The following is a 19,320-nucleotide window of genomic DNA, read 5'->3' as shown; positions in this document are numbered from 1 at the left end:
CTCCCACCTCCAGTTGTGCCGCACACCTTTGGCTTGTTCTTTGAGTGTCACCATCCTGGGGCTGTACCATTTCAGCCCCTGTGGGTGTAAGTCTGTCCTGTGAACACCTTTGCTTTCCACACAGAGTACAAAATGTGGGTCTCCAGGAAGAAAAGGGGTGAAGGGACAGCCATCTGCATCTACTGGGGTTACTGCAAGGATCACTTGTTACAAAACATGTACTTGGAGAAATCAGATCATTCCATCCTCTGCCAGCTGCTCAGGAGCTGGTGTGGGAAGAGGCATGCCGCATCCTTGTGGTCTCTGAGCTTCTGGGGCTCCAGAAGGCGGCATTTGTGGCTGCTGTGGGGGATGCTGGTGTGTCCTTAGATGGGACAGCAGGCTTGCTCTCCCAGGGAAAAGATGCGCGCCCTCTCAGGCTGCGTAGGATGCCATTCTAGCAGAAGGAATTGTTGGGATATCAAATACACATAGACCTGAGTTGGGGTTCAGAACTGGAGTATGATTGCCATGGGTGTGAAAATGCACATGGAATTTTGGGGTCAGGGCAGCTGTGGAGGAGATGAGCCTTTCTTTATAAAATCTACCTCTTCACATTCCCCCCCCCCCCTTTGGTTGGTCCTGAGGCTTGAACTCAGGACCTAGATGCTGTCCCTGAGCCTCTTTGTGTTTAAAGCTAACACTGTACCACTTGAGCCACAGTGCCACTTCTGATTTTTGAGTGATTAATTGGAGATAAGAGTCTCAAAGGGACTCTTCTTCCCTGGCTGGCTTCAAACTGTGATCCACTGACCTCAGCCTCCCAAGTAGCTGGGATGACAGGTGTGAGACGCTGGTGCCCAGCTCCCCGGGGTACTTGTAGCTTCCCACTCAACCAAGACAGCAGGTACTCACCACATGCCCCCAGCTGTTAGTTCAGAAAGGGCTTTACCTGTACCCCTATCATGATCTGAAACCATGATCCCCCAATCTCAGCCTCTTAGATAATGAACGTTGCAGGTCACACCATTGGTACCCGACTAGAAAGCCCCCTTAATGTTGTGCTGTGACCACAAGAAGGGGTGTGTGGAAGTGCAGGTCCCAGGGCACAGTCTGTGTGCTGGTGGTAGATGTCTGGTGGGCAGTGTGGCCATGTAGACCTGGGTGAGGAATCTGCTGCAGAGCGGAGATGGTTTCTTCCTCTCTGCAGGTGTGCTGGCCTTGTTCCTGGACTGACTCTGAGACTGTGGCCCACCTGCATGCAGTCAGACTTTATCGTTTTACAATCAGAGGCCCAGCACTGATAGGGGCCCAGGGCCATATAACACAGAATTTGCTAAAGATCCATATGGCTTTATATAGAAAGAACAAAGACAATAAAACAGTTGAGTGTTCTTATACTCTTTAGGATTTACATGAGAATTTATAGAAAGTGTGTAGAAGTATGTGTGTGTGTGTGTGTGTGTGTGTGTGTGTGTGTGTACTATGTTGGCTACTTTTTCTGTGACTGACAAAATACTTGAGACAAACAACTGGATTAAATTTTATTTTGATTCACAGTTTAAGGGGGAGCTCTCAGACTGTGTTGTTTGAGGCCCTGCTGTGAGATGGATTACCTGACAGAGAGACCACATAGTGGTCAGGAAGTAAAGAGAGAGGGAACCAGGCCCCAGTGTCCCTTTCAAGGCCAGTTCCCAGCCTAGATTCCTTCCACCATCTCCCATCTCCCATTGGCCCCACCCTGGGGGTCAAGCCTGTAACACGTGAGCCTTTGAGAAGATGTGTCATTCAACTTTGCATGGCTGTGACAAATACCCAAGGGAAATGTTTTGAGGGAGACTTTATTTATTCATAAACCTCACAGTTTCATTCCATGGTCAGCGGGCCCCATTTCCTTTTGCTTGTTGGCAAGGCAGAAGCATCATGGTGGGTGGGCCAGGAAGCAGAGAGAGAGTGGGGGGGGGAACAAGATATATCCTTGACAAGCGCATTCCTGGGACCAGGCCTCACTTTCACAGTTCTGGCACCTCCCTCTACTCTGTCAACACTTCTGTTCTGTTCACCTTTGAATGAATCCATTGACTCAGTTACTGGATGAGTCCATTGCCAAAGACAGAGCTCTCATGACCCAGTCACTTTCCCCAAACGGGGCCTTTGAACAATATACAAACTTTGGAGGGGACATTCTTATATCCACACCATACAGCAGAACATTCCAGATCCATATGACAGCAGATACCTGCTTGCAATGGAAGAAAATGGAAACTACCCATGGCTCCAGAAATGTCTTTTCATCTCTCCTTACATGGCACCGTCTCGCTCTGTGCTGGCGCAGTCACTACATGCTGTGCGGAATAGAATTGCTTTCCTGGTTCTGGAGGCTGGAAATGCAAGTGCAGGATGGCCACACGGTTGGGTTCCGGTGAGGGACTCTTCTGACCACTCCTTGCTGGGTCCTGCTGTTGTCTTCTGTGGCAGAAAGACGGAGGCTGCCTGCGACCTCTTCTAGGAGGACATCAGCCTCTTCACCAGGTCTCACCCATTAAAGAATGGAAAGGCAGGAAGTGTTTAAACAGGAAGTCTGTTTGACAGTGGAAGGAGAGCCTTGAGTGTAGAGTTGCCCCAAAGAGGCTTTGGATGGAGTCCTTTTAGGGGGTGGATTTTTAGTGTGGGGGCTCTCCCTTCACATCTCCCCAGGCTCTGCACAGATTGCTGCCCTGGCTCTTTCTGTTGGTTAAGAAGGCACCTCGGGCATTATGGGAAGAAGAAGCATTTGAGCCGGAGCCTGAGGCACTGTGGGAATCCATATTATCGGCCACAAATCTGCCACTTGAATCCCTGTTACTTAACAGTTCCCCATTTCCCCCCTCAGCTTGACCTTCCTGATCCAATCACCTCCTAATGCCGTCTAATTGGGGCTTAGGTTTCACCACAAGAAACAGATACTAGCCTGGTGGAGGGAAACAGATACTAGCCTTCTGCTGTGACAAGGGACAGTGCCCTATGGAATCGATGCTTTTTCACTCAGTGTCTCCTGATTGGCCAGTGTGAACGGGATGGGGGCTGTGTAGGTGGAGGTGCTGGGGTCATGTGGATGGATGCCCTGGAGCGATGGCACAGGTTTATCAACTTGGGTGTGAGTAGAGAAGGGCTAACGGCAATCAGAGAAAGGGCAGGTGTGCAGTGTGGGAAGGCAACTATAAAGGAAGTGCAAGGAATGGCAGGTTGCCCCTGGGAGAGGGTGGGGTTGTGGCAAGTGTGGGGTACCTGGCAGTGAGAAATGTACACTCTGCAGCCAGATCCACAGCTGTCCTGGGAGATAGCATGAGGGGCAGAGAGCCTAGCTTTTCACTTTAAATCTCAGTGTTTTTGTGAATGAACCTGCCTCTATGGAAATTTGGTCATGCATAGCTTTTAGCATCTGGGATAGGTCTGCATATAACACATTTCACACTGTGCAAATGCCATAGAGTACTTAGACACCTAAGTGAGGCTGCGCTAGAACACCTAGGCGGGCAGGGGAATCTTTGATCAGAAGGTTGTGGTATGGTGTGGTGATGTGTGTTGGGACTTGAACTCATGCTTGGTCGCTGTCCCTTAGGTTTTCCATGCAAAGCTGGTGCTCTTCTACTTGAGCTACAACCCCACTTCTGGCTTTCTTCTGGTTAACTGGAGAGTCTCATGGACTTTTTCCACCTGGGCTGGCTTCAAATTGTGATCCTGAGATCTCAGCCTCCTGAGTAGCTAGGATTACAGGCGTGAGCCCCCAGCACCGGGCTTTTCATGGCGTTTTACTGAAGTCTGCTCAGGGAGCTGTTGAGGACGCGTTATGTGAACCCCTCACCCTCACCCTCACTCTGGGGGGTTCTCCTGGCTCATCCATCCTGGCACTGACATGGCTCCTGACTCCTGTGGCTTTGTGCCCTGGGCAGGGCAGGCAGGCTTCACCGGGGTCCACTCTGAACCCCTGCAATCGTAGCACCCATTGGCTCTTCCAATGCAACTTAACTTTCCAGAAACCTAAGTTGAGAAAGGAATTCAGTGAAGTGACTTTTATATTTTTCATTTTGTAAATCAACTGGTGTTTAGATGAGATTTGGGGGAAAATGCAACCTATAATAAAGGAAGAAGGAAATCCCTATCTTATCTTTGGTACTTGACGCTTGGTTTCCAAATCCTGTTCAAATCAGGACAGGAGCAGGTTAGTATTTCTTGTAGAACCTGAATTTTTACTTAGTCCATATCTCTGAAAGTAGAAGTGCGTTTAAAAAAAAGTTCTCTGGGGCTGGGAATGTGGCTTAGCGGTAGAGTGCTTGCTTGTCTAGCATACATGAAGCCCTGGTTTCCATTCCTCAGCATCACATAAACAGAAAAAGCCAGAAGTGGCACTGTGGCTCAAGTGGTAGAGTGCTAGCCTTGAGCAAAAAGAAGTCAGGGACAGTGCCCAGGCCCTGAGTTCAAGCCCCAGGACTGGCAAAAAAAAAAAAAAAATTCTGTTAAAATGATGACCACAGTGCATTTGATCCTACTGCTATGCTTTTCTGAGGCCTCTGCGTTTTCATTGTAACACCAAGGCCGTGGCCAGTGCCAGAGCAGAGCTGTGATCCGTGATGGAGAATTCTTTTCTGCCTTTTCCTCCCCCTCCCCAGCACCCTGGAGCTGGAAAAACTGGCTTTCTCCATCTGCCTGTAGTTTCTGCCCCTGCTTGGAGTCAGTGATTCCTGTCTTGTGCCATTGGGTAAAGCCAGGGCACTGGCAGACAGAAAGTGGAGTCTCTCAACCTCAACCAGATACTTACCAAGACCAAAACTCCATTCAGTGTTAGTCCTGAGAGCTGTCTACAACATCAGGGAATAGAGAAAGGTTTGGCAGCCTCTGAAATGCCTTCTGTTTGCTGGAAAATGGTTCTGCACCCACCCCCATAGCGAATCCTTCCTGGTTATAAAACATTAGAGAAATGTTGATTTAAACTGCATTTATCTCTAGAAAGTCTTGTCACTGGGATGAGGCCCTCCATAGCTGCCTTCTCTTGTGAGAAAAGCGTTGCCTTTTACGTCCGAACATGATGCCCTACTTTCTAAAGGGAGGAACCGGCCTTGAATCCATTCCCACATGGGTTGGCCACCCAGTGTTCCATGTGAAGACACACTGTGGTCAGGGTCACTTTTGTCCTGCAGGTCTCTCTGGTCCTGGGGGCTGTGGCTTGCTCTGCTTGTGTGCCATGGGGTGCTCACCCTCCCTTACCCCAACAAGGAAGACTGTCTCAGGACAGTTTTAAAGCTAACGGAGCCCATTTGAAAGGCCAAGGAGCAGTTCCCAAGAGAAATTGGAAGCTGAATAGGAAAGAGCCCTGGGTCCTAACGGCAGGCCCAGGACTGTCTTCGGTTCAGAGTTGGTATACTTCCTCGTTTGGGACTGGGTGTTGTGCTGGGTGTCCTGAGGTTGAACACCTTCTGTCACCCAGGGAGGATGTGGGACTTCTGACCTGGCTGATAGGATCAGATCGACTGTGATTGGATAAGGAAGGTCCAGAGGAGCTCAAGGCCCTCAACATTGCGTCACCCCCAGCAGTAGACAGGACAGTTCCTGCCTGTGGGAGGACCCAGCCTTTATTCTGCCCCCATGTGCAGTGTGCTGTTTGGGGCACCATGCCACAATTCTTGCTCCTCTGATCTGGTCTTTTCTTCTCTGAGAGTCAAGTCCCACTTTCTCTCCCTTCTTCTGGCTTTCACACCAGTTCTTCCCTGACTGCTCTGTCGTGATTTTATTGGAGCTCTCAGAGCCTACCACCCCAGTGCCCAGAGCAAGGTTCACCTCCACGGATCCCCACATCCTCCCTACCACCGGCCATGCCCACAGGAAGCCCAGCTGGCTTCTTTGAGCCCTGCTGTCCTTTCATTCCCACACTGGCTTTAGTCAGATGATCAAAACACATCTTTTTCCAATTCAGAGATTTTTTGTGTGTGTGTGCCAGTCCTGGGGCTTGAACTCAGAGCCTGGGCACTGAATCTGAGCTTTTTTGCTCCAAGCTAGCACTACCAGTTGAGTCACAGCTCTACTGTGGCTTTTTTGATGCTTAATTGGAGATAAGCGTTTCACAGTTTTTCCTGTCAAGGCAGGCTTTGAACCTTGATCCCCAGATTCTGACTCCTGATTTGGAGATTTGTATTATTGTGCATACAATTTGTGGTTTGTTGTTGTTGTTGTTTTACCAATACCAACACATTGAATGTACAGTCTTTTCTCCGTATCCTCAGGGAAGTTATCCTAAGACTCTTCCCCATGTCAAAACACATAGTTGCCTCTGTCCCCTCTATAAAATGTCGTCCTATTCACACAGAACTCCCACACACCCTCCCATTGACTTTAATTCATCTCCAGACTACTGACAGTTACCAAGACCTAGTACCACGTAAATATTTGTTTCACTGAACTTCTTAAGGAGGGATGACAAGATAAAAGTTCACATCTGGTTGTGATGCAAGTTTTCTAGAAGTATGTTCTATGCACAGTTGGTTTTTTTGTTTGCCTGTTTATTTGTGCTGATACTGTGCTTGATTTTGGGACCTGGTTCTGCCCCTTAGCTTTTTCACTTGAGACTGACCCTCTATCACTGGAGCTGGAGCTCCACTTCTGGCTTTTTGTGGTTAATTGGAGATAAGAGTCTCACAGACTTTGTAGCCTGGGTTAGCTGCAAACTGCAGTCTTCTCTCTCAGCCTCCTCAGTGGCTAGGATTACATAGGATTACAGGCATGAGCCACTGGTGCCCAGCTTCACAGTTGGTTGAATGTGAATCCAGAGCCTTCAGGATGACTGTACATTTTATATATTTCAACAGTCTCTTTAGAATGAGCCATGATTTGGGGTGTATGGTCAGGAATTAGAGACAAGTGGAAAAGAGCAGCTTTACTTCTCCAATCTAGAGAGAGCTCTGAAGACCGCCCTTCCAGGCAGGAAGTGCTGTCAGGGGCATGTTCATTTACAGGATGGATGGCGGTTGTGTGTATGTGGGGGTGAGCAGGTCATGTTTACCAAGCAGGAATGTGTCAGCACTGGTGTATGCTGGGAGAAACTACAGGGCTCGAGGATCAGAGAACACCCTGGGAGCATCCAAGACTGGAGTGGGGGGGTAGTAGAGGGTAGCCCTCCCACCCAGTGCACAATAGAGCAAGGCATCTATGAGGATGGAGCAGGATTTGGGGGCTTTAGATTCCCAGGAGATAGAGAATGAGACTCCACCGTGGTTCAAAGGAAGAGCAAGGGCAGAGGAGTTTCTTCCTTCTCTCTCCCCCCTTCCCTTTCCCCCTCCCCTCCCTTCCCCTTCCCTCCCTCCCTTCTTTTTGTGTGGTACTGAGGTACTAGGGCTTTATGTTTGTTTGTATAATACTGGGGCTTTGCCACTTGAACTACAGTTCCACTTTTTTTGTTAGTTGGATATACGATTCATCTGCACAGGCCAATTCTGAACATGATTCTCATATCTCAGCCCCCAGAGTAGCTAGGATTCCAGGCATGAGCCATGAGTGCCTGGCAAGGCAAGGAAGTGTCAAGAGTGGGCTCTGTACCGCTGGGCATGGGGCTTGCAGAAAGGCTCTGCATCTTCAGTTCCTGGTCTTGACTTAAGGCTTTCTGGCCACAAACGCTTGCTGTAGTTCAAGGGTGAACAGCATGAGGGGCCTCGCCTCACCAGGTTTCAGCTTTGCCACTTTAAATGGATAAACATCCCCAGCATAGCCTGGCTCCCCAGACAACCACAACAGTCTAGAGCTCTCACTGAGGCAGACCAGACAGTCTGAGGGACTTGGGATGGCTCTGCATCTTTGCAATAAGGAGTAGTCCCAAAATAGCTGTGCTCTCTGCTCAGGAGGCTCTGCCCGGCCCCAGGACTGCCTGAGAGCAGGAGGGATCTTGAGGCTCTGGCCGAGGTGTAGTCAAGGTTGGCCACGGCACGTTACCTCCGGCTCCCATCACTCACGTGCTGCTGTTCTGAAAGTAGATTTAGCAGCTTTCCTTCCCCAAATTGGAGGGTCTCAGGGATGGGAAAGCAAACTAAGTCTTGGCAACTTGGTAGGAGGAAGGCTGCTGGGGTCTGCCATGTAAGCCTCATGCCAAGCTCTGCCTTTTGTGCATGGCTGGGCATGCGCAGTCCAGCGTCCTACAGGAAGGTGGCGCCGCCCCAGCATCCACAAGCCCACCTGGCCTCTCCACCAGTGTCTGGCTATCGAGGCCACACACGACCTGCACCAGCTGGGGGAAAATTTCCTTAGATCATGCCTCGGTGACATAAATAAAAGTGTGTGATTCACCGAAGAATAATGATAGCTATTTGGGAACAGAAATGGCCAAAGTTAATTACAAATAAAGGTCCGTTTTGGTTGGTTTTGTTTCCTGGTTTTTATATTATGGAATCACTGTGACTCTGAGGCTGGCCTCACACTGGGACTCGTGATCCTCTTGCCTCAGCCTCCCAAGTGCTAGGATTACAGGTGTGTGCCACCACCCCTGTTAAAGGAGAAAGGTTTAAAAGCAGCATGAGACATTTTCAGGCCATGAGTGTTAAGAACATGCTGTGATGCAGGTCTGAAGTGGAACAGAAATGGCAGGCAGATTCCCTTGAGGACTGCTCTAGAATGTTTTTGGTGACCTGGAGGAAGGAGACAGCAGGTTGGAGCATCTCTTTCTTTGCAGCCTCTCGCTTTCCTACGTGGTTTTAGTTATAGGACCATTTTCACGGGGGCTGTTTTTGACTTGAACAACTTTCACATTCCCAGGCAAGCTCCGTAGGTGCTGGGTGATGAGAGACTCAGTGCAGGGGAAATGGTTTATCCTGATATATCTATGCCATGGGAAGTGCTGTTGGGCCCAAGGGCCCTCTGCCCTGCCCCGGGCCTCCCTTTCCTCCCTCAGTTGTGACTCAAAGCTGTACACCACTGCTCCTGGAGCCACAAAGATCCCTCCAGTGAGCCCTGGCTCCAGCAGTAACACCTGAGCAAGATTTCATGTGTGGTGTGGTGTGGTGTGACAGGCCTCCTCTATGCCAAATAGAAGAAGCTAACCCTCTGAATCTGGAGCTCTGATCCAGCCATGGGCTCCTTTCTTTTCTTTTGCCAGGCATGGGGCTTGACCTCAGGGCTTGGGCACTGTCCCTGAGCTTTTTGCTCAAGGCTAATGCTCTACCACTTTGAGCCACAGCACCACTTCTGGTTTTCTGGTGGTTTCTTAGAGATAAGAGTTTTATGGACTTTCCCACTTGGGCTGGCTTTGAACTTTGATCCTCAGATCTCAGCCTCCTGAGTAGCTAGGATTACAGGTGTGAGTCACCAGTACCTGGCAAGCGCTATTTCTTTTGGGTGTGTGCTGGTACTGAGACTTCCTGAACTCAGGGCCTCACACTTTTGCTTGAGGGGGGGGGGGGAAGCCAAGTGAGAGTGTGAGCCTAATAGCACGTGCACTCGTGTGCTTACACACACACACACACATACACACACTTGACGTCAGACATACTCAATTACATACAAATAGTCTTATCTTCCCAGATTCATTTCCCTTGGAAATGAATAGTACTTTATTCCACTGCTGTTCTGCAAAATGTTTGATGGGCAGACTTTTTTGTTTTGTTTTGTTTTGCCAGTCCTGGGGCTTGAACTCAGGGCCTGAGTACTGTCCCTGGCTTCTTCTTGCTCAAGGCTAGCACTCTACCACTTGAGCCACAGCACTGCTTCTGGCTTTTTCTAGATATGTGGTGCTGAGGAATTGAACCCAGGGCTTCATGTATACGAGACGAGCACTTTACCACTAGGCCATATTCCCAGCCCCTGAAGGACAGATGTTTTTAAAGGGCTGGCAAGGTTTGAGACTTTAAGACAAAGAGCAGGACAGCCAAGGGAGGTAGCTGCTTACTTGAATGATTGAACAGATATCAGCATAGACTGTAGAAAATATATATATATATATATATATATTTTTTTTTTTTGGTAAAGCAATCAACTATTTCTTGCAAAAACAGGTGACTTTAATAGCATTATGTGATGCTGTACAAGAAAAGTGAGCCTCTGGGCTCTTTAGACCTGCTTGGTTTATATGTGAATGAAAGTGGTATTTTTTTCTTATTTATTGTCAAAGTGACATACAGAGAGATTACAGTTTCATACATTAGGCCTTGGGTACATTTTTTTTTTTTTTTGCCAGTCCTGGACCTTGGACTCAGGGCCTGAGCACTGTCCCTGGCTTCTTTTTGCTCAAGGCTAGCACTCTGCCACTTGAGTCACAGCGCCACTTCTGGCCATTTTCTGTATATGTGGTGCTGGGGAATCGAACCCAGGGCTTCATGTATACGAGGCAAGCGCTCTTGCCACTAGGCTATATCCCCAGCCCTTGGGTACATTTCTTGTACTGTTTGTTACCTCCTCCCTCATTCCCCCCTCCCCCTTTCCCTCTCCTCCATGAGGTGTTCAGTTGGTTTACACCAAATGGTTTTGCAAGTATTGCTTTTGTAGTCGTTTGTCTTTTTACCCTTTGTCTCTCGGTTTTGATATTCCCTTTCACTTCCTTAGTTCTAATACCAGTATATACAGTTTCCATTGTACTCAGATGAGATACAGTGATAGTGCAGGTACAACCACAGGAAGGGGCTACAAGAGGATCATCAACAATAAAAGTTACGGTTTCACATGGCATGTTGAATGTAATTACAACAGTGATATAACTGTCGTTTCCATAACATGGAGTTCATTTCACTTTGCATTATCTTATGCATTCATAAGGGCATAGCAATTAGGCTCTTGTGATCCTCTGCTGTGACTAGCCTAAACCTGTGCTAATTATTTCCTATGAGGGAGACCCCACAGATTGGGAAAAGATCTTTACCGGCCATACAACAGACAAAGGCCTCGTATTTAAAATATATGGAGAACTAAAAAAATTAAATTCCTCCAAAACAAAACCACAAAGAACCAACAGCCCCCTCAACAAGTGGGCTAAAGCCTTTAAAAGAGACTTCTCTAATGAGAAAATGAGAATGGCCAAGAGACATATGAAAAAGTGCTCTACATCACTGGCCATAAAATAAATGCAAATCAAAACAACATTGAGATTCCACCTCACCCCAGTAAGAATGTTCTTTATCAAGAAAACTAACAATAAGAAGTGTTGGAGGGGATGTGGCCAAAAGGGAACCCTACTTCATTGTTGGTGGGAATGTAAACTGGTTCAGCCACTCTGGAAAGCAGTATGGAGATTCCTCAGAAGGCTAAACATAGAGCTCCCCTATGACCCAGCAGCCCCACTTTGGGCATCTGCCCAAAAGACCACAAACAAGAACACACTAAAGCCACCAGCACAACAATGTTCATCACAGCACAATTTGTCATAGCTAAAATATGGAACCAATTTAGATGCCCCTCAGTATCAGGAAAATGTGGTACATCAGGATCAGGAAAATGTGGTACATATAGACAATGGAATTTTATGTGTCTATCAGAAAGAATGACATTGCCCCATTCGTAAGGAAATGGAAGGACTTGGAAAAAATTATACTAAGAGAAGTGAGCCAGACCCAAAGAAACATGGACGCTATGGAAGTGGTTTTGCCCTGTGAGTAAAGCTGTATTTCTCCAGAGGATTCTTTTCTCCTGTGGGTGCTGAATTCTTCAGAAGGTGCACATTGGACAGAGCAGTGCAAACCTCCCTTCCCTGGCCCCCCTCCCCGCTACATGGCCCCAGTGTAGTAGTCATGGTCTCGTGTGTCTCCATTTCCCTAGTGAGAGGCCTGGCATGTAGGTACATGGACCACTCGGGGCCAGAAGAGAGGGAACAGGAACAGCTGGTGTTGGAGCCAGGCAGGTGCTTTGGCTGGAACTGAGAGTCAAGGCATCAGTGAGGCCCTGAAGGAGAAAAGCAGGGAAAGGCATTGGTTAGGAGAGATTGGGAAGCATGAACAAGGGATGGAGGTGTCCTGAGAAACACTCAAGTTTTTCTTGCCCCAAACCTCCCAGGGTAGGTGCCTAATCCAATGACCTCTGTGCATTTGACTGGCCCAGATGGGCTAGACTTACCCACAGGACATTTTTCTTTTTTGTGTGTGTTGGTTCTGGGGCCTAGGTGCTGTCGCTGAACTGATTCTTTTTTTTTCTTTTTTGTCGGTCATGGGGCTTGAACTTGGCCTGGGCACTGTCCCTGAGCTCTTTTGGCTCAAGGGTAGTATTCTACTACTTTGAGCCACAGCCCCACTTCTGGTTTTTCTGGTGGTTAACTGGAGATAAGAGTCTCACAGACTTTCCTGCCTTGCTGGCTTTGAACCTCGATCCTCAGATCTCAGCTTCCTGAGTACTAGTACAGGCATGAGCCACTGGCACTGGCAGGACATTTCTATTATATACCAAGAGCCAGCGATATGGCTGATGTTTCTTTCTGTGAATGTAGTAATGCATGGGTAGCAAAAATGGTGTGCCTTGTGATGTTGTGGTGTTTGGGTCTTCATTATGGGAAACTAAAATAACTTAGGCTTGATGATGAGAACATTGTGTGGAAATGGAATAGTGTTTCTTCTTACCAGTGAACTGATTTGTTACCTAGAATCTATTCTCAATGAAGTTGGGACAAATGGTTAGGGACAGAGCAGTTTTGGGTGTTGATAATAAGAAATCTGCCATACTTAGACACATCATAGTTGCCCTACTTTGCTGTTGGACTGGGGAGAGTCCAAGGATGTAGGCAGGCCACCCCGGAAAGAGATCTGGGAAAAACCCTTGGTGCCACATGCTCTGCCAGATATCCTGACTTCCTCTTCCCTCTCCGGGGGAGCTGGGACAGCCCAGAGGCTGCATCTGGGAGCTGGGTGGGAAGCCCCACGTCTATACTGGTACACTGGCTGAAGGTATCAGATCTCCACTCCTGATGGCTGCATGAGCCACACCCTGCTCTGAGCTTGAGACTTACTGTTGACTAGGAAATCAGGACCCCCATGGCCTCTCCTGCTGTGATGCTCCTTTCACTGCTTTGGGCCCAGGTCAGCATCCGCTGGGAATTTTTTATGCCTGAATAATGTTCCCTTGTGTGCACGGGCCAGTGTGTTCTTCACCTGGTGTGCAACAGGGTTAGTTAACTCCCTGCAAAAAAAAAATCACATACTGTAGGCTGGCTCTCTCCCAGTTGAACCACACTTCCACTTCAGGATTTTTTGTTTGTTTGTTTCTGTTTAACTGGAGATAAGAATCTCTAATTTGTCTGCCTAGATGGTGAATCTCAGCCTCTGGGTTGCTGGGACTACAGATATGAACCACCAGAGCCCGGCATTTGAACTTTTGGACTAATATGAATAGGGTTGGGGCTGCACGTTCTTCTACAGGAGTTTACTTTGGGAGACACTCACACCTCTGATCTTTCCTACCACTTTCTGAGATTTCACATCTCTGACCACCTGTCAAGTTGTTTTCTCCTGCCTTTCAAGAGTTCCAAACAATAACCACACTGAACACACTGCAGGTCTCTTCCTCATTCAGCCTCTTTCAGAGGTAGTTGAGAAAAGCAGTCCCGCCACGTTAGGTATATAATCCCAGGCACATAATGATAATTTTTCAGGGTTAAAAGATTTGAGGGCTTTCAAAACCTCTGAGCCACAAAGCTGCCTTCTGGCTAAACTTGAGCAAAGCTTCACAAGATCACATTGTTTCATGAGAAGTTAATACTAACAGCTTGGACTGGCCCTTGTCATCAAAGCCCACCTGATGGGAACAGGGAAACTGAGAGCACTTGCATGTGATGCAGCCACATAAGCAGCGAGAGCTGAACCCAGATCGGGTGAGCTGACGAATACTTTATGTGGACCCATGGTACCTCATTTATACAACCGTTCTCAAGATGGAAGCCTGTGGCTCATCCCTGTAATCCTTAGCCACTCAGGAAGCTGAGATCTGAAGACCACCGTTTGAAGCCAACTGGCTTCAGAAATGGAGTCGTGGTAGAGCACCAGCCTCGAGCCTAAAAGCTAATAAGCAAGAACTGGATGCCCTGAGTTCAAGCACTTCCATGAAAGCAGTACTGAAAAACATGACAAATTCTGAACCCTGAAATAACCCAACCCAGCTGACATGGAAGGAAAACGCCCCATTCAGAAAACACAGCTAACCCTGATATTCCTTTCCACTGGAGGTGGACAGAGGAGGCAGCTTGTCAGTCTGTGGAAGACTATTTTTTTTCTCTCTTGTGTTACTGGTACTCTAGCTATTGTTTTGTGCAAGTCTTGAGATTCAGAAGTTAAGTGTTTTTAAGATCTGTGTTCAAGTCTTCAAGTCTGTGTTCAAGATTTGAGCTAGGGTTACAGGCATGAGCCAGTGATACCCAACTTTGTGTTTGTTTCCTCTCTTAACACTTACTCTTTGGAAGAGAAACAGGATGTGTGGTGAGTTAGAACCTGCCTTTAATGCAGCCTTCCTGTCTGTGGAGTGGGAAGCTGTAACTTGCAAGGTGCTAAATTTGATTCCCAACTAGGCAGAACTTTTTGCCTAAGAAGCCCACTAGAGACTTTCTCCTGGGTCTGGGAAGGTCTCTCGTGATCTTGCGAGCAGTGTGTACTGCTCTGTTGTTTCGGGTGGATTTATTGAAAAAAATGTCCTCTGCTTTCCTTTATAGCCTTGGCAGCTCCTCCCGTTCTTACTGATAGAGTGGTAACCTTTACTAGGGTTTAATGGAGCTATGGGAAGCTGATGGATATTAGAAGAGAGCGTGCCTTGTTTCTTGTGTCAGTTTCTATTCACTCAAGTGTGTGGAGGTCCTGAGACTGATAGACAGGTCAAGTAAAGGGTTGTATCCCCATTTCTGCCTGGAGCCCACCAAAGTTGCACGTAATGAGGCTTGACAGGAAAAGAATCTTATACAGCCAGACTCTGATGGCTCAGGCCTGTGATCTCAGCTACTTGGGAGGTTGAGATCTGAGGATTGAAAATCTAGCTGGTGCAGGAAAGTTTGTGAGACTTTCATGGCCAGTTAACCACCAAAAAGCTGGAAATTGAGCCGTGACTAAAGTGATAGAGCACCAGCCTTGAGCAGAATAAATGCTAAGGGACAGCTCTGCCCAGGCCTGGAGTTCAGCCAGTACTGGCACACATAAGCACACACACACGCACGTGCACACACACACATGCCTTTTATAGAAACCACAAAAGCACTTTGGTTTGTGCCCTGGCTCCAGCACCTTTTCCTAGGTGGAGGGAAAGAGTGAAGAGCAGAGCAGGAGTCTGGCTGTAGGTGTTTGGGAGCCCTGTGCCCCGCCTCTCCAGCCTGCAGGGTTCAGATTTCACTAAACCTGATTGCATCAAACCCCGCCCTTGTGTTTACATTGCCACAGCGGGGCTGGTTTTTTTTTTTTTTTTTTTTTTTCTTCTCCTTCCTTTCCTTTTTGGCTGATTCAAAGTCCCTGTGTTGGCAGCCAGATCTCCTCCTCCTTGTACTGGCTGGACCTGGGAGGCTGGCACCCAGGGGAGGGAGGTGGGTGTCCCCACCCAGGATGCTGCTGAAGGCTTGGTCCAAGGGACACCTGCCGACCATCTCGACTGGGAGAGCTGTTGGGTGTTGGAAAGGAAGGTAAGCAGCCAGCACAGCGAGCATGTGCTTGAGTGCACGCATGCACACGTGTGTGCCCCTGTGCCCATGGCACACCACCCGTGTGGCTTCAGAAAGGCTCCAGGTGCCTAAAACCAAATTTCACACTCTCTTAGACTTGCCAAGACTCCTAGACAGAAGAAATGAGGCTGGAATGGTGCGGTAGGGGTTGTAGCATGGAACATGAGGGGTGGGGGCCGGCGCTGGGGCCAGCACACCTGCAGGACTGGTTTGGGAATGCTTTATTTGTTTTCATGCAGAGGAGGCCAACTTCTCTGCTTCTCTTTGGAGTAGAGTGTGTGTTGGGATCTTCTGGCCTGCTCCAGTGGCCTTTCCTGAGACAGAAAGAGGTCTTGCTTGCTTCTCTGCGTAAGCTGGGAGGAACTCCAGCAGCTGGAGTGTCTGTGGGAGCTGGGCTGCAGGGTCAGAAGGTGTCCGAGCAGGTGCCACAGCTCTGTGGTCAGCGTGCATGCATTGGTGACCAGGTGTGTGTAGGGGGCGGGGTGGGGGGGGAGAGTAGAGATGGTCTGGCCAGCCTAGATGCACGTACCACTGAGCAGGGACTCCCTGGGTTACATTCTGGACTGGTCTGCTCCAGGCCCCGGGTATCCACAGCCTTCCTTTAAGGTCACATTCCAGAACCTCGCCCTGGAGCCTGAGCCCTGGGAGGCAGTTTGCTATGAGTGGGCGTGTCTGCATGAAGGCCCACACCTTGCTTTCGTTACCTTTTTCCTGGTCTGTATTTCTCCACAAGTTGACAGGCTGCCTGGTTTTTTGCCTGTGGGTGTGAAGCTGTGCTGTGCTCCCTGTGGAGGAATTTTCCAGTGCCCTTGGGATGGTCTTTTTGTTTGCCCTCTCCCTGTTCCTGCTTTGCAGTTTGGAGGGGTAGCTTGGTGTTCGGGGGCTGGGGAGAGCAAGGTTGACCCCCTTCCCCCCTCCCCCCCCCCCCCCCCCCCCCGGAAAGAGGTCTCAGAAGGCAGTTATTCCTAGAATTGTGCCCCAGAGAGAAGTAGAGGTGACTTTAGTCTATTACAGTCTTGGTGAACGAGTTAAGAGAAAGGGCACATTTCATCTGGCCTGAAATGCACCAAAGCTGTAGTTTGTCTGATTTTGCCAGATTAAAGATAGAATCCTCCTTTTGGGGGGGTAAGGAGGACTGAGGTTTGAACTCAGGGCCTTGTACTCCAGCTAGGCTATTTTGCTCAAGGCTTTACCACTTGAGCCATGTCTCTACTTTCAGGAGTAGTGCTGCTCCTTCTTTTTCTCTAGAATGGAAAACATTTCAAACACATGGGAAAAATGTTAATTAGTACAGAAGCTGGATCCTATTGCTATAAAATAAAAGCAACTTTTTGTTTGTTGGTGATTGTAAAGGCATTCACTATACATGTTCACATGGTAAAAGAGTTCCATGAGTGAGACCAGTGAGACATATCGCCTCCCTTCTAGAGACTTCCTGGCCTGCCCTGGCCTGCATCTCCTGATGGCTATGGGTGAGGCCTTAGCCCTCTGCCACCTGCAGCCCTCAAAAGGCCCTGGGGATTAGGGACCTGCGGAATATGACCAGAGCCACCTACACATCACCTCCCATCTCAGATCCAAGAAGGCCTGGGCTGACACTCCCTGCTGTGACCTGTACTGTGGGTGCAGTCTCCATCTCAGCCCACCTGGTGTGGTTGTGGCTTTTCCATAGGCAGAAATGGCAGCACAGGGCCTGCCAGCTCCCATGCTGCCCTCAATTGCTGCGTGGATTGCAGATTTGGACCCATCGGCCACCTGGTCTGTTGGGAAAGGGCTTCTGTTTGAGAGAGGTCAGATGACACGGCTTCTTGGCCTGTGACGGAGGCACTCTGGAACATATTGCTCCTGTTCCCAGGCATGGTTTCGGTCCCTCTGAGTTCACAGGGTCAACAGGTAGGGTCATTCTATGAGGCCTTAGGCATGAAGTTAGAACCAGGTGCTAGTGGCTCATGCCTGTAATCCTAGCTACTCAGGAGGCTGAGATCTGAGGATCACAGCTTGAAGCTAGCTCCTGTAGGAAAGTCTGTGACTCTCATCTCTAATCAGCAAAAAGCCAAAAGTGGAGACATGGCTAAAGTGGTGGAGTGCTAGCCTTGAGTGCCTGTAGTAGCTGCCCTAGCAAATAGAGCCCAGTTAGTTGCCAGTAAAGTTAAATAGTGTGGACAGAAACATGGATGCCGGGAATAATTCCAGTCACGTTGGCTGATGATATATGGAGCTTTTAGATGAATTAAAAAGTAAAATCATCTTTTACTATAGATTTATCTTAGAAAACATTTCATCCATGTTATTACCAAACCATGCCATCGGTAGACCTGAGCTGGGAGCACTCACTAACCACACACTTAGCAAACACTCTTTTGCCCCAGCCTCGCCCCGTGGGGCACAGCCATGAATCATGGGTGAGTTCTGGGAGTTTTTCACTCTGGCCAGCCAGGAGCAAAGTGCAGAACCTCATGTGGGCCAGCGCCTGTGTGTGCAATGTGCTGTGCACTGCTTTCTCTGGTCTCAGGAGCTGACACTGACTGACTGTCCTCCTCTCCAGTCCCTGATCTAGGCACAAGAAAAGTGAGGCACAGAGAGATTGAGCCATGTATCTGACGTCACAGGGCTGTGGCCAAGCCAAGAATCTTAAGTCTTGATGGATAATGCCAGTCTAGAAGGGAGGGAAAGAAAGCCACTCCAGTGGTCCCCCTCCCCCAGGCTCTGGGCCCCTAAGTGCGGAGACCCAGGGGGCCAGGGCAGCTATCTGGAGAGAATAACATTTCTACAATTTCAGGAATGTAGGAGGAGGAGGGCTCTGGGAGGTGAGCAAAGGAGGAAGAGGGAAAGGGGTCAAAGGGCAGAGGGAGGGGGGAGTTCCCAGGGAGCTGCCTGGATCTCCTGGTGGTTGTTGTTGAGGCTTACTTGCTGCCAGAGCATGGTCTCCTCACAAGACATGGGAGTTGATTCGGCTGAGTGAGTCACTGAGCAGGACAGTGGTGGATAGGCAGACTGGGTGGATGGCCCTATTGGGGCACTTGTTGTACTTCATCCAGCTTTCTCCTCTGTGGATCAGTCCACGGTTCCTGTGTCCACCCCCATCCACCCTCCACTTCTCAGGCCATTCCCAGCACATAGTAGGGCAACGTGAGAATCTTGGTATGTCCCCTCCAGCGGGCAGTGAGCATGCATTTAGTCAGCCCTCACTCTCATGGACAAGAAGCTTCTGGTGTTTCCACTGAAGACTTGTAAGGACTAGCTCTTTGGACTGGAAAGGTTGTTTTTTAAGCAAATCTATCACAAAAATAGAACTTAAGACCCATAAAGTATAATTAAAGGAAACAAAGATGCTTGGCAGCTTCATGAAACTGTTATTCTTCCTTTGTTTCAAGTGTGTGTGTGTGTGTGTGTGTGTGTGTGTGTGTGTGTGTGTTTTCCAGTACCAGGGTTTGAATGCAGGGCCTCAAACTTGCTCTGATGGCTTGCTGGGCTGATGCTCTACCACTTGAGCCACACCTCCAGCCCAGCTTTTTTGATGGTTATTTATTTTTATTTTTTGGCCAGTCTTGGGGCTTGAACTTAGGGACTAGGCACTGTCCCTGAACTTCTTTTGCTCAAGGCTAGCACTTGAGCCACAGTGCTACTTTTGGCCTTTTCTGTTGATGTGGTGCTGAGGAATCAAACCCAGGGCTTCGTTGCTAGGGAAGCACTCTACCGCTAGGCCACATTCCCAGCCCTGT

General features: G+C 48.7%; 1 protein-coding gene across 6 annotated transcripts in view; it reads left to right on the top strand.

The window, feature by feature from the left end:
* The window catches only part of Tns3 (tensin 3), a 204,685-nt gene that overhangs the window by 130,209 nt on the left and 55,156 nt on the right, over positions 1–19,320 (top strand). The window lies entirely within an intron of this gene.

Source organism: Perognathus longimembris, chromosome 2, assembly GCF_023159225.1.
Source record: "Perognathus longimembris pacificus isolate PPM17 chromosome 2, ASM2315922v1, whole genome shotgun sequence".
NCBI lineage: Eukaryota > Metazoa > Chordata > Mammalia > Rodentia > Heteromyidae > Perognathus > Perognathus longimembris.
Note: the sequence above shows the minus strand (reverse complement) of the source record. Positions and strands in the feature narration are given on the sequence as shown.